Raw genomic sequence first — 12,401 nt, forward strand, 5'->3', positions numbered from 1 at the left:
GATCCTGACTCAGCTGCTCACCCGCTGGGCTGCCTTGATATTTAAACTTCAGTTTCCTCTTTTGCAAGGGGTCAATCATAATACCCACAACTCACCTGTAAGCTCTAGATAGGATTCCGAGAGCAGCACCGGTGTCAAGGAGATGTGCTATTAGCCATGCAGTCATACAGGAAAGTCCTACGAAACAAAAGTGACGATCGCCTTCCGTTCCACCGTCCAGCAGATGTCAGTTCTGACAAATGCTTGTGTCTTTTCTTCCAGCTTATTTTTCATAATAGAGCGTAATATAAATTGGAGCCATCCTGTACATCTACTTCCTTTTTCAATTTAACTTATCAGAGCATTTTTCTATGTCATTAAATATTCCTTTCTGACGTGGCCTTATTGCAGGGCTGCTTTAGGAAATGTGGGTTGTTTTCGACTCTTCACTATTACAGATGTATAACTTGCAGGGAATATTGTCATAAAGGAATCTCCACACCTGCAAGGTTATTTCCTAAACGTCCGAGTGAAATGCACAGATGCCTCATGTCCCCTGTTGCTTTAAAACGTTGCTCTGTCCCCTCCCACCAGTGGGACAAGGTCAGGCTCCGAGTCCCCGCACTGGGGAGGGGTGAGCCTTGGGATGGGGCAGCTGCAGTCCTGGCCAGGCCCTGAGAGAAGCCAGCCCGGGGAGCCAGTGCCTGGGATCTCCCACCTTAATCTCATTCCTCTGGTTCAGCAGTGAAGCTGAACCTCACCACGCCTTTAGATCTAAATTCCTGTTGGCAGGAAAACACTGGGAAAGAGAGAAGGAGGACCAGTTAGACGTCACTGCCAGTCAGCAGCGACATCAGGAATGAGAGACGTTTTGAGTGCGGGGGATATCCAGGCGAGGTCAGTGGGGAAAATGCAGTTGGCGTTACCCCCTCCCCCACACACCAGTGTACCAGGTTAGCTGCTGTTAGGCACGTCACCTGTCACCTGTGTGTGCACCTTGCGGGTACCACCCTTGGGCATATCTCAGTGCAACTGGGGACACGTGGGCGTTGCCTCCGTGTGGTAGGAGACACGCCCCTGACTCCAGGGACAAGCAAACGGCGAGAGGAGGGCTGGAAGCAAGATCCCGAGTTTCGTTCCCAGACCTTCCCTTTCAGTGGCATGAACTAGGAGATGCATATTTTGTTTTCAGATCATGAGACTGGCCAGGCATGATGGCTCACGCCTGTAATCCCAGCACTTTCATGAGATCAGCCGGGCTCAGTGGCTCACGCCTGGAGTTCCGGCACTTTGGGAGGCTGAGGCGGGTGGATTGCTGGAACTCAGGAGTTTTGAGACCAGCCTGGGCAACATGGTGAAACTCATCTCTACAAAAAATACAAAAATTAGCCAGGTATGGTGGCATACTTGTGGTCCCAAATACTCAAGACACTGAGGCTGGAGGATGGCTTGAGCCTGGGAGGTCGAGGCTGCAGGGAGCCAAGATCATGCCACTGCACTGCAGCCTGGGCGGCAGAGTGAGACCCTGTCTCAATCAATCAATCAATCAATCAGAATGAATAAATAAGTTATGAGATTACATTAACATTTCCAATTCAAATTTAAGATGACAGTGCTACTCCTAACCTATTGGATTTTATATTTGTGAATTTTTTCTCTTTCAGTAATAATTTTGGTTCCTCACAACATTCACATAATTACTTACTGACTTTATCCTAAAAGAGGAGAAAATTTAAATAATGATGCCAGACTTAACACTAACACTAAGACCTACTGAATGATACATGCGATTTCCTTGCCATTCTTTTTATCCTTAAAATACATGCCGCCAGTTAAAAAAAAAAAAGCCTAAATTCTGTGCTGTAAAGCCAATTGAAATAATTTTGTCTTTGTTTTAGTTATGTTACCAACTCTATATAAATTTTCAGTTTTGTTGGTTTCCTTTTCTAAGGATGCTCTCTTTTAAACTTAAATTTTAACAAATTCAAATTGTTTTGAATATGGAAAACATTGACATAGTTCTGGAGTAAACACTAAAGCCAAGTGTCTCCAGAGCAGCTAGCTTCCACTGCTAACTCCACACACGTAAAGTCACCATTTTTATTAGTTTCTGATTTATCCTTCCAGTGCTTTTCTTTTGCATCTATAAATAAACACGCACATATACGTATTTTTACACTTCATTACACAAAAGATGTGTCACTGTGTACTGCCGTCTGCTTTTGCCACGTAACAATATATCTGGAAATGGCGTCTTATCAATCCCTGGAGAAGGGGGCTGGGCCTGGGTTGGAGGGAACCCAGCAGGCTGGGAAGGAGGGGTCTGGAGCATTTTCTTCTCCAGGCAACAGGAGCACTGGTGGTGGGGGACTGACCTGGGGTTTCCAGGAATAGATGTTGCTGGAATGCTTGAAAGAATATGAGGAGAGAATGTGAGTGCTCAGTGTGGGGCAGGCTCTGATCCTAAGCAGCCTGAAGCATCTCCGTTGAGATTGGATTCCTCAGCCATCCTGGGGTTTGTAGGAGGATGGCACTGGGCTACATAGAGGCTCCCCTAAATCTACGTCTACCCAGAAATGGGGAACATGACCTTATTTGGAAGAAGGGCCTTTGTAGATGTGATTAAGTCAAGGTGAGGTCATACTAGATTTGTGTGGGCCCTAAACTCAGTGACTGGAGTCTTACGAGAGGAGGGGACACACAGCAAGGCTGGGCAGAAGGCCACATGACCCCGGGGGGCAGAGATGGGAGCAGCCCAGCCACAAGTCAAGAATGCTAATGGTTGCCAGCAACACCAGAAGCTGGGAGAGTGAGAAACAGATTCTCTTCTAGAGCTGCCAGAGCGGGGCTGGCTCTCCTGACGCCTTGAGCTCAGGCTTCTGGCCTCAGAACCAAGAGGGAATACATTTCTGTTGGTCTCAGCCACCCCGTTGGTGGCACTTTGCTTGGCAGCTTCAGAACACTCACAGAGATGGGATGGTCTCTGAGGCTGATCCCTGCTCTCACACCCTTGGCCGGTAGCCTTGTTCTCATCCGAGTGTCCAGAGAATGGGCTGGAGGAATGCAACTTGGGAAAGTGCAGGCGTCCCACTGAGCCCAGGCTGGGTGGTGGCAGAGAGTGGCATTCCCACTGAGGTGCTGGTGACTGCCTGGCCAGCAAGAGAAACTGAGGCACCCAGGATGGCTTCATGGCCAGACCTGGGGAGAATGTACCCATCAGCAGAGCAAGTGGTGGGGGGAGCCACCGGGAGCCTGGGAGAAGAGGGTGGGTGTGGGGTGATGAGGGCACCGGGAGGAAACATCGCACCAGACAAGTGGAGAGGCAGCTGGAGTGTTCCAGGGGCTGGGGCTCGCAGGATGGCTGAGTGTGGGGGTGCTGAGGACACGGCGTCTGCACACTGGTGTCCAGGCGGCTCAGTCGATCAGCCAGCTCTCTGAGTCATTTCTGCAAGGTTTATGGAAACGCAGTCTTGCCTGGGAGGTATGTGTGTCACTGGGAATGTTGAATGTCTGTTTACAGTCACCATTCCTGCTGGGGTGATTAAAAGCGCCACCGGAGTTGATTGTAGCCTGGGTGGTCTCTTGATCTGGGGGTCCTCTGGGTTGAGGGGGTGCTCTTGCCCTTCTCTTTCTGGCGTAGCGCGAGCCTGAGCTGAAGGAGAGAGGCTCCCACACCCGCCTGGCCAGAGACCACAAACCCAGACGACCCCTGTGAGGTGGAGTGAAGTCTCGCAAACCCAGGGACTCGGCTTGGACAGAATTTCCTGGCTGCTCCAGTCTTGAGCCCTTCCGTCTTGTTTGTCTTGCTTGTCTTGCTTTTAGTCCTGCCCATCTGAGACAGCCCAGCCTCACCCCGTGTGTCCAGGGATCTGCTGATCTTCCCCCCAGCTCCATCCCCCTGTCCCACGCCAGCCCCTCCACCTGGCACATGCCATACAGTGAGCCCCCCTCACCCCCTCCAGGGTGCAGCTGGAGATCCGGGAACCTGCATGTGGGCCCTGGGAAGCAACACGGGGCTTTGTGGGCCAGGCAGGGTCCAAGTTCAAAGGCTGGGTCCACGGTGCCTGCTGGTGACCTTCGGCACTCCAGCTTCCTCCCGAATCAGGGATGTCCTTGCTCTGGGTCTGCTTCTGCTGTAGGAAGCCTTCTCCAATTCAGGCTGAGACAGATGTCACAAACAGGACTGTCTCCCCGATTCAGGCTGAGATAGATGTCACAAACAGGACTGTCTTCCCGATTCACGCTGAGATAGACGTTACAAACAGGACTGTCTCCCCGGGACAGGCGGCCTGTGCTGGTGGCTGGAACCTCTGTCGTGTCATGGCAACACAGCCAACGGCTGCTGTGTGTCCCTCCCAACCCCAGGTCCCAGTCCTTGGACAACTCACGGGACAGTGCAGGGAGCCCAGAGGCAAATCTCCCTGCCACAGATGCCGCTGCTGCCTGTGGGTGGGGTCCCTTGGTGCGGGTTCCTCTGCACCTGCTGTCCTGTGTGTCCTGCTGGGCCAGTGTCACCTGGGCTTCCCTCACACCCACTCCCCACTGACTAAGGAGGCCACACAGACCCAGGCCTGAGCCCCAGCCCGCTGCCTGCAGGTTCAGACACTTGGGCACGTTTCTTAGCCATTTGGAGCCTCGGTTTTCCCATCTGGGAAATGGGGACAGTGATATCTCAGAGACACTGTAGTGATCGCCGGAGGGGACCACAGACCACTCTCGGCGGGGATGCCAGGCATCGTGTCCACGTTTAGCGAGGAAGGATTCAGCCCAACCCTTGGCTTCCTCCAACCCAGATGTCCCTTGAGGCATGTGGCCTGGGGTGGGGGATCCGGAGAGGAAGGGAGACAGGCCACGATGTACGGTGACCCCAGGCTAGGCCCACAGACCCTGGTAGATCGCCACCACTCCCACTGGAATTCTCAGGGCTGGACGCCCATTGTTTGGAAATAATTATTTTTGTGCAGTCCTTAGTTTCCGTAATTAGTTCTTGGATAACAGTCCCTTCTACAATAGCGCCTCACAAAGATTCTATAGAAAGCACCAGGCGGCTTCAGCTGAGCTGGCAGCAACAGCTTTTTCTCTGAGCTTGAGGTCCAGGCACAGCCGCAGCCGCAGAGAAACGCCGGGTGAAGAGACCCTGGATGTTGGGAGGGGTACCAGCAGAGCAAGGGGCTTCCCGCCGCCGCCTCCCTCCCCACAGGCTGCTCAGGCGGCCAGGCTTCGGGGGCCCTGCTCTGCAGAAGGCCTTTCCTTCCAGAGCCCTGCAGCCTCTGGGAGCCAGCACTGGCCCCACCAGGCCAATCCTTGGAGTACGTGGAGTGGGGCCTGGGGGCTCGAACCCCCAGACCGACAGCCACAGCGTGTCGTCTGTGGTCCTCTGTGATGGGATGGGGGGACTGCCACAGAGGGAAGAAAGAGAATCGGCCCCTGCCTTCCCAGGGGCCTGATCCTACGGGAAGGTGCGACACTCACGGTCAGGGGACCCAGATGCCATAAACACAGCTGCCCCAGGTGGTCCAGGTCAGAAAGAGGCTCAGATGGGTCGGAGCCCCACCTCTGCGGCGGTTTTGGAGAACAGCCGAGGGTCAAGTGAGTGTGTATATGTATCTGGCCACCCCGGAGACTCCCCTCTTCCACCTGTTGGGAGCCAGAAAGCCTCCATCTTCCTGCCCCGCCTCGGTTTGCCACTCGTAAAGCCTAGACCATCCTACTTCCAACATTGCATGGCTGGGGTCCTTTCGGCTGAAGTGACAGAATCCCAACCCAAGCTCATTTCAGAAAAGAAGGGCGTTTGCAGGTTGACTTATCTAGAAAATGTGGGGCACAGTGGCTTCAGGTGTAGCTGGGTGCAGGAGTTCAGAGGCTGTCACTAGGCACCATCTAATTCAGACTCTAAGCTCAGTCCTGCCCGTGTTGGCTTCATTCTCGGGGAAAGACGGCCCGGGAGCTCTAAGTTCAGGGGGTCCTCGAAACTCCCAACTTGGAGGGTCAGGGTGCTTCTGTCTTCAGCAAAATCCCAGGCAGGGCTTTGTGTGGGCTCGGGCCCCATGCCCACCCCTGTCCTGCTGTCTGTGGTGGAGGAATGAGGTCCTCTTCCGGCTAGCCTTGGGGTCACGTGACCACCCCGAGGTTGGCGGCAGCCCTAGAAACACAGACAACAAAATCCATGACACTCCGTAAGAGTCAGCAGGCAGGTTTTCTTAAACAAAACAAACAGGGTTTTGTGACGAAGAGAAGAGGAAACTGTCTGGGAAGGCGAAGATCACCAGGGCCCGACAGCGCTGTGGACGCGATGACGTCACTGGAGCAGCGCGCTTGCTTCCCGGGCCTCACGTGTCCACTGGAGTATCTTCCACCTCTCATGCCTGGGAGGCCCCGCCCCACGCGCAGTCCCAGGAGCACAGCAGGCATCGTACACTGTGCAGTGTGGGGTACACACGTAGGCACTTCAGACCCAGGAATCACGGACTCCTGTCTCCCGCCATCCATGTGGGAGGTCTCACCTCCCTGGGGAGGTGTGTTTGGTCTCCAGGGTAGACACACATATGAGGTGTGTGTGTTTGCATGTGTGTGCGGGTGTTTGCTTGTGTGTGCGTGTGTGCATGTGTGTGTGCTTGTGTTTGCGTGTGTGCTTGTGTGTGCGTGTGTTTGCATTTGTGTGCTTGTGTGTGCATGTGTGTATGTGTGCATGTGTGTGTGCTTGTGTTTGCGTGTGTGTGCCTGTGCATGTGTGCGTGTTTCCTTGTGTGTGCGTGTGTGTGCGTGTGTTTGCATGTGTGTATGTGGGAGTGACAGGGAGAGTGTGCACACATACTGGGTCTATGCCCCAAGGGCCATTCCCGCCCCCACCATGGGGATGCGGTGCCCTTGGGGGTCTGCCCTCTGTGACCCCCAGGCATGTGAATTTTCTAAAACTGGCTTCTCCCCTCTTGGCTCCTGTCCATCCCAGATCCAGCATCCACGTACGTTTGACGCCAATGGAAACTCTGCCTTGTGACTCGTGGAGGGGCCTCCACAAGGGGCATGTGACTGTGAGGGGCCAGGCTGGGCTCGCTTGTGTGGAGGGGAGGGGCACGCTGCGGGGGGTGGGGGAGTGCCACCCCCACCAGGCCAGCCTCAGGGCAGCCGGGGCAGAACCTGTGGCTCTGGGGTAAATGCCGGGGCCAGCTTAAAGGAGTCAGCTCTCTGCAGCCTGCCTCAGCTGGGTGGGAACGAGTCCAGGCTTCCAGGCATTTGGAACCCGAGCAGCTGCAGGGACAGGCTGGAGCCTCACCCCTCCTTCCCCCACCCCAGACCCTCTCTGGCCCCTCTTAACCCAGCCAGATGAGTTGATTGGGAAACCTGGCCTGTCGCAGACTGCGGAGAGATCTGAGGAGGAAGGAAACCATTTCTTAGCACCTCCAGCAGTTCAAGCCCACCTCGAGCCCTCCACGTCCAGGCTTTCTCCTCCTTTGCAAATCTGCTCCTGTTTCTGCGCTTCCAGGAGCCTGGCTGGGGCTGGAAATAGAAATGCATTCCATGCATTCATTCTCTCAACAAATATTTACTAAGCACCTCCTCTGGGCAGGCCGGGGCTGGGCACTGCGTCATCCTCCGCCTCCTCGTCCTCCTCCTCACCAGTGAGCAAAACAGACAAAGCCTGCACCTACCCGAAGTGGATGCCCTAGGGGGGTAGCAAAGACAGGGGGAAGAAGTGCATCTCATAGTAAAGGGAGGCCTGAGAGCTTTGACAGGGCAGCCAGGAGCCAGGGGTCACAGTTCCACCTGGCTGTTGGCGGCACTTGCTCAGGAGGCAGTCGCTGGAGGCTGGGAGCCCAGCAGCATGGAGCTCCCTCGACTGCTGTGACTGCTGCGTGGAGCACAGACGGTGGCGGGGTGGATAGGAAACCGTGGGAGTCTCATGCAGTCATCCAGGCCAGCGAGGCAGGGAAGTGGGCAGATTCCGGATGCATTCCGATGACAGAGCTCATGGGGTTCCTGGAAACCAGGAGACCGCGATTCACTCAGAGCAACTGGAAGGATGGATCTGTCACCCAAGAGGGGGACAGCCGTGTGCAGGGATGGGAGGCGGGAGCGGCTGTGCGCTCAGGGCAGGACGGATGTGTCTCTTGTGAGACATTTACTGGACATCCACTTGAAGGAAGCAGTTGGGGACACAGTCCGGAGGCCAGGGGCGAGCAGGGTTGCAGAGACACCCAGGAGCCGTGGAGAGTACTCACTGCCGTGACAAATCTCTTTTAATTCCCGAGACCCAGGAAAAGTCTTGCACATGTTTATCTGGCATCTCCCCCCACGGTCCCCACCCTGTAGGGAAAAGTTCCTCAGGACTCTGGGGCCGATTTTGAGTCCTCCCAAGGATTCAAAGTCCTCCTCAGTCTCCTGGGGCTGGAGACACGCTGGTCACACGTGAGCCTGCGCGTCCCTCTCTCTGTCAGCAGAAGCCCCGCCAACCCCCCAGGAACCCTGACCACCACAGGAGGCCGCAGTGTGATGGTGAGGCTGCTTCTGTGGCCCAGGTCCTGAAATCAGGAAGAAATTAGATGAGAAGGCTCCTATCCCCCAGCTTCCAGCATGAGCACTTCCACCCCACCCTCAGCGTGATGGAAAAATGCCAGGGGGTGTGTCTGTGTGTGCGGATGTTTGTGCGTTTGAGAGTACGTGTACGTGTGTTGTTTGTATGTGCTTGTGAGCATGGTGCATGCATGTGTGATTTGTGTGTGTGTTATGTGTATATGCGTGAGCATTGTGTGCACACATGTGTATTTGTGTGTGGTTCAGCATACATATGTGTTTGTATGTTATGTACGTGTGCTCTGTGTTGTGTGAGTGCATATTATGTGTGTTTGTGCATGAGTGTTCAGTGTGTGCGTGTATGTTCTTGTGTGAGTGTGTGTTTATGCGTGTGTGGACGTGTGTATGTCTGTGGAGTGTGCAGCATGCATGTATATTTGTGTGTGTGTGTGTGTACTTAAGTCTGGTGTAGGCCGGGCGTGGTGGCTCACACCTATAATCCCAGGGCTTTGGGAGGCCGAAGCAAGCGGATCTTTTGAGGTCAGGAGTTCAAAACCAGCCTGGCCAACATGGCGAAAATTATACAAAAATTAGTGGGGTGTGGTGGCAGGCACCTCTAATCCCAGCTACTTGGGAGGCTGAGGCAGGAGAATCGCTTGAACCTGGGAGGCAGAGGTTGCAGTGAGCCAAGATTGCACTCTAGCCTGGGCGACAGACTGAGACAAATAATAAAGTCTGGTGTAGAGTGATCGAGTGACCTCACACAGTGCCCTCCGGGGCCGCACCTCTCAGAGGCAGGGAGCAGTGAGTGAGTGTGTGCAGGCCGGGCAGTCGTGGGCTCTCCGTCAGCAGCAGGCATGCACCCCCTGACCCGGGGGACACCAGGTGTGTCAAGAGAGACTCACCATCCACCTCCTGGCTGTGGGCAGAGAAGCTACTCCTTAGACCAGGTGGTGCTTCTGGGGGAGGGGAGGGAGGCCCAAGAGGGGCTGAGGGGCAAGAAGAGGAAGTGAATGTCCTCAGGTGAACCACAGCTGGGGTAGGAGAGGGCAGAAGGGGGTCTGAGAGGGCAGCCCCCCCAGAGACAACTTCCTGTGAGTGCTTATCAGGACCTTGGCAGATAAGGAACCCAAATGCCAATGGGTCAGCAGTGGGCACAGAGCTGGTCAGAGGGTGTGTGGCCTGCGGTCAATGGTTCGGGGAAAGACAAAGATGCAGTGAAAGCAGTGTGGGCCATGGCTGGACAGTGAGCTGAGGGCTGACAGGACTCATCCTAGCCAGTGCTGACTTCCTGGGGTCCAGTGCACCCCTGATCATGCAGGCAGCCCCATCAGGATTGAAATGGGGAGCACGGATGATGATTTCTGCAGGTGGTTGGAAAGCAGATAGCAAATGCCATGAGCTTTCTCTAGAAAATGGCCAGCTTTATTTCCAGCAGTGAGAACATTACCAACACCACCACTGCCACCACTACCATCAACACTATCATCACCATCACTACCAATACAATCACCACCACCATCATCACCACCATCACCACCACCATCACCACCATTACCACCATCATCACCACCATTACCACCATCATCACCACTATTACCACCATCACCATCACCACCATCACCATCACCACCATCATCACCACCACCACCACCACCACCATCACCATCACCACCATTACCACCATCATCACCACCATCACCATCATCACCATCACCACCATCACCATCACCACCATCATCACCACCACCATCACCACCACCATCACCATCACCACCATACCACCATCATCACCACCATCACCATCATCACCACCATCACCACCACCATCACCATTACCACCATCATCACCACTATTACCACCATCACAATCACCACCATCACCATCACCACCATCACCACCACCACCATGACCACCACCATCACCACCGTCATCACCATCACCACCATCACCATCATCACCATCATCATCACCATCACAACCATCACCATCAACTCCACCATTACTACCATCCCCACCATCTCCACCACCACCACCATCCTCACCACCACCATCACCATCATCACCATCACCACCATCACTACTATTAGCACCATCACCATCACTACCACCACCACCATCACCATCACTACCAACATCGTCATCGTCACTGCCATCACCACCATCACCATCACCACCATCACCATCACCATCACCATCACTACCACCACCTAGCTACTACTCTTGGGGGTAAGGACTGGATATTTCTGGTTGCCCCACATTCTCTCTCCATCCCTCTTCCTGCCACCTGTACCACACTTCAGAAAGCTGCCCGCTAGGCAGGTGATTTCTCCCACTAGGCTCCTTCTCCTCTGGGCTTCTGTTTGGGGCTTCAGCCAATCGAAGATGGTGGCAGGACATCAGATTCAGGAAGGACAGACAGGACAGGAGGGACCTTCTGACCACGTCCCTCCAGGAGCACACCTTCCTGCCAGTTGGCCCCTCCCCGGGGCTCTGACCCCGGTTCTGGCAACAGCTTTCCTTCCTTTGCTTCTTTGGTCCTGGGGGTGCTCACACCTTCCACTACCACAGGCCCCTTGGCGTTTTTCCCTCAACCTGCCAACACCTCTGAAAATGCTCTTTTCATGAACAAATCTCTTCAAACACCCCCGATGAGTGGGCCATCTGTTTCCTGCCCAGACTCTGAGAGGTGCCTGTCTTGCAGTGTGCAGGGATGGCACACACAGCCAGGGAATCCCAGCAGCACCTGTGCAAGGCCAGTACCACGTCAAAGTGTCTGGCGTTACCCGTGCCCGCAGTGTCCAGGCTGAGCTCAGGGCCGGGGCCTATCTTGGGGCTCTGCAGGAGAGCCAGGCTTCAGGCAGATGGGGCCTGGGCAGGCTCCAGAACCCAGAGGTGGTGAGAAGGCAGGACAGATCCTGGGAATCAGACGGGCCAGGTGCTGTGCTGGAGGGGTGATTTGCTGCGGGCCCCAGAACCTGACCTGACTGCCCCAGGCTGTGATGGCCTGGCTGAATCCTGGTGTCCGAGAGTCTTGGAGAGACGGCAAAGAAAGCCCCTGGCCACGGGGACCCACCATGCCACGCCACGCCAGGGCAGTGGGGAACTTCCAGGCTGGCTCCTCTCTCCTGTGCATCGCCCGTCTCCCTGCGTCCATCCCCTCCTGATTCCCATCCTGTCCTTCCCCTGCTCCCACCCCATTCTATTTTCACCAAAGGAGCCCCCGGTTTCCCAGCTCAGAAGCCTCTGATGGGATGGGCATAAGGAGCACCAGCCCCTGCTGTCCATCGGTCATGACCTCCAAAGAAAACAACCTCCAGAGCAAGGGGACAAGGAGGCACCTCACTGCATCCTGGGCTGGCCTCCCCTGTTCCCTTGACTCCAGGACGGGAGCCCAGAGTGGGTGCCTGTACCCTGGGAGGGTCTGCAGAAGCAGGCGGGCGAGACTCTGTCATTTCTCTACCAGCTCCTTCCAGAGAGTCCACCACTCCTGAGCCTCAGGGGTGCCCGGACAAACCCCAGCAGCGGCCACAGGCTGTGGCGGGGGGCAGTGTCGCAGGCAGGAGGAAACTGGCCTCACTGCACAGGTGTGGCTGGAAAGGAAGCGTGAGTTTCTGGCGTGGAGCCCAACTGGGGCTGAGACTCCACTTTCCCTCCCCTGGGACCCCAGCTCCTTCCAGGGTCTGTGTGACCCCGTTTCCTTCCAGGTCTGGATCCTTGGCACGACAGCAGCCTCAGTCACTCTTCCTTCCTGCCGCCTCTGCAGCTGCCTCCTGCGGTCTCCTTCCTCTTTCTCTCCTGTTCTTCTCCGTAGTAACACTGGTAGCTGCCACCCCCAGCCCCTGCTGGACACGGCTGTGAGAGCCATCTGGGGGCAGGTCACCCTTTCCTGGAGCACACTCTCATCTTG

At 55.3% G+C, this 12,401-nt stretch overlaps 1 pseudogene; it reads right to left on the reverse strand.

Annotated features, from left to right (window-relative positions):
• Positions 1 to 2,622: 2,622 nt before the first annotated feature.
• LOC100597280 lies at positions 2,623 to 4,715 on the reverse strand (annotated as a pseudogene).
• Positions 4,716 to 12,401: the final 7,686 nt, after the last annotated feature.

This window comes from Nomascus leucogenys, chromosome 25 (genome assembly GCF_006542625.1).
Source record: "Nomascus leucogenys isolate Asia chromosome 25, Asia_NLE_v1, whole genome shotgun sequence".
In the NCBI taxonomy this organism is placed as follows: domain Eukaryota; kingdom Metazoa; phylum Chordata; class Mammalia; order Primates; family Hylobatidae; genus Nomascus; species Nomascus leucogenys.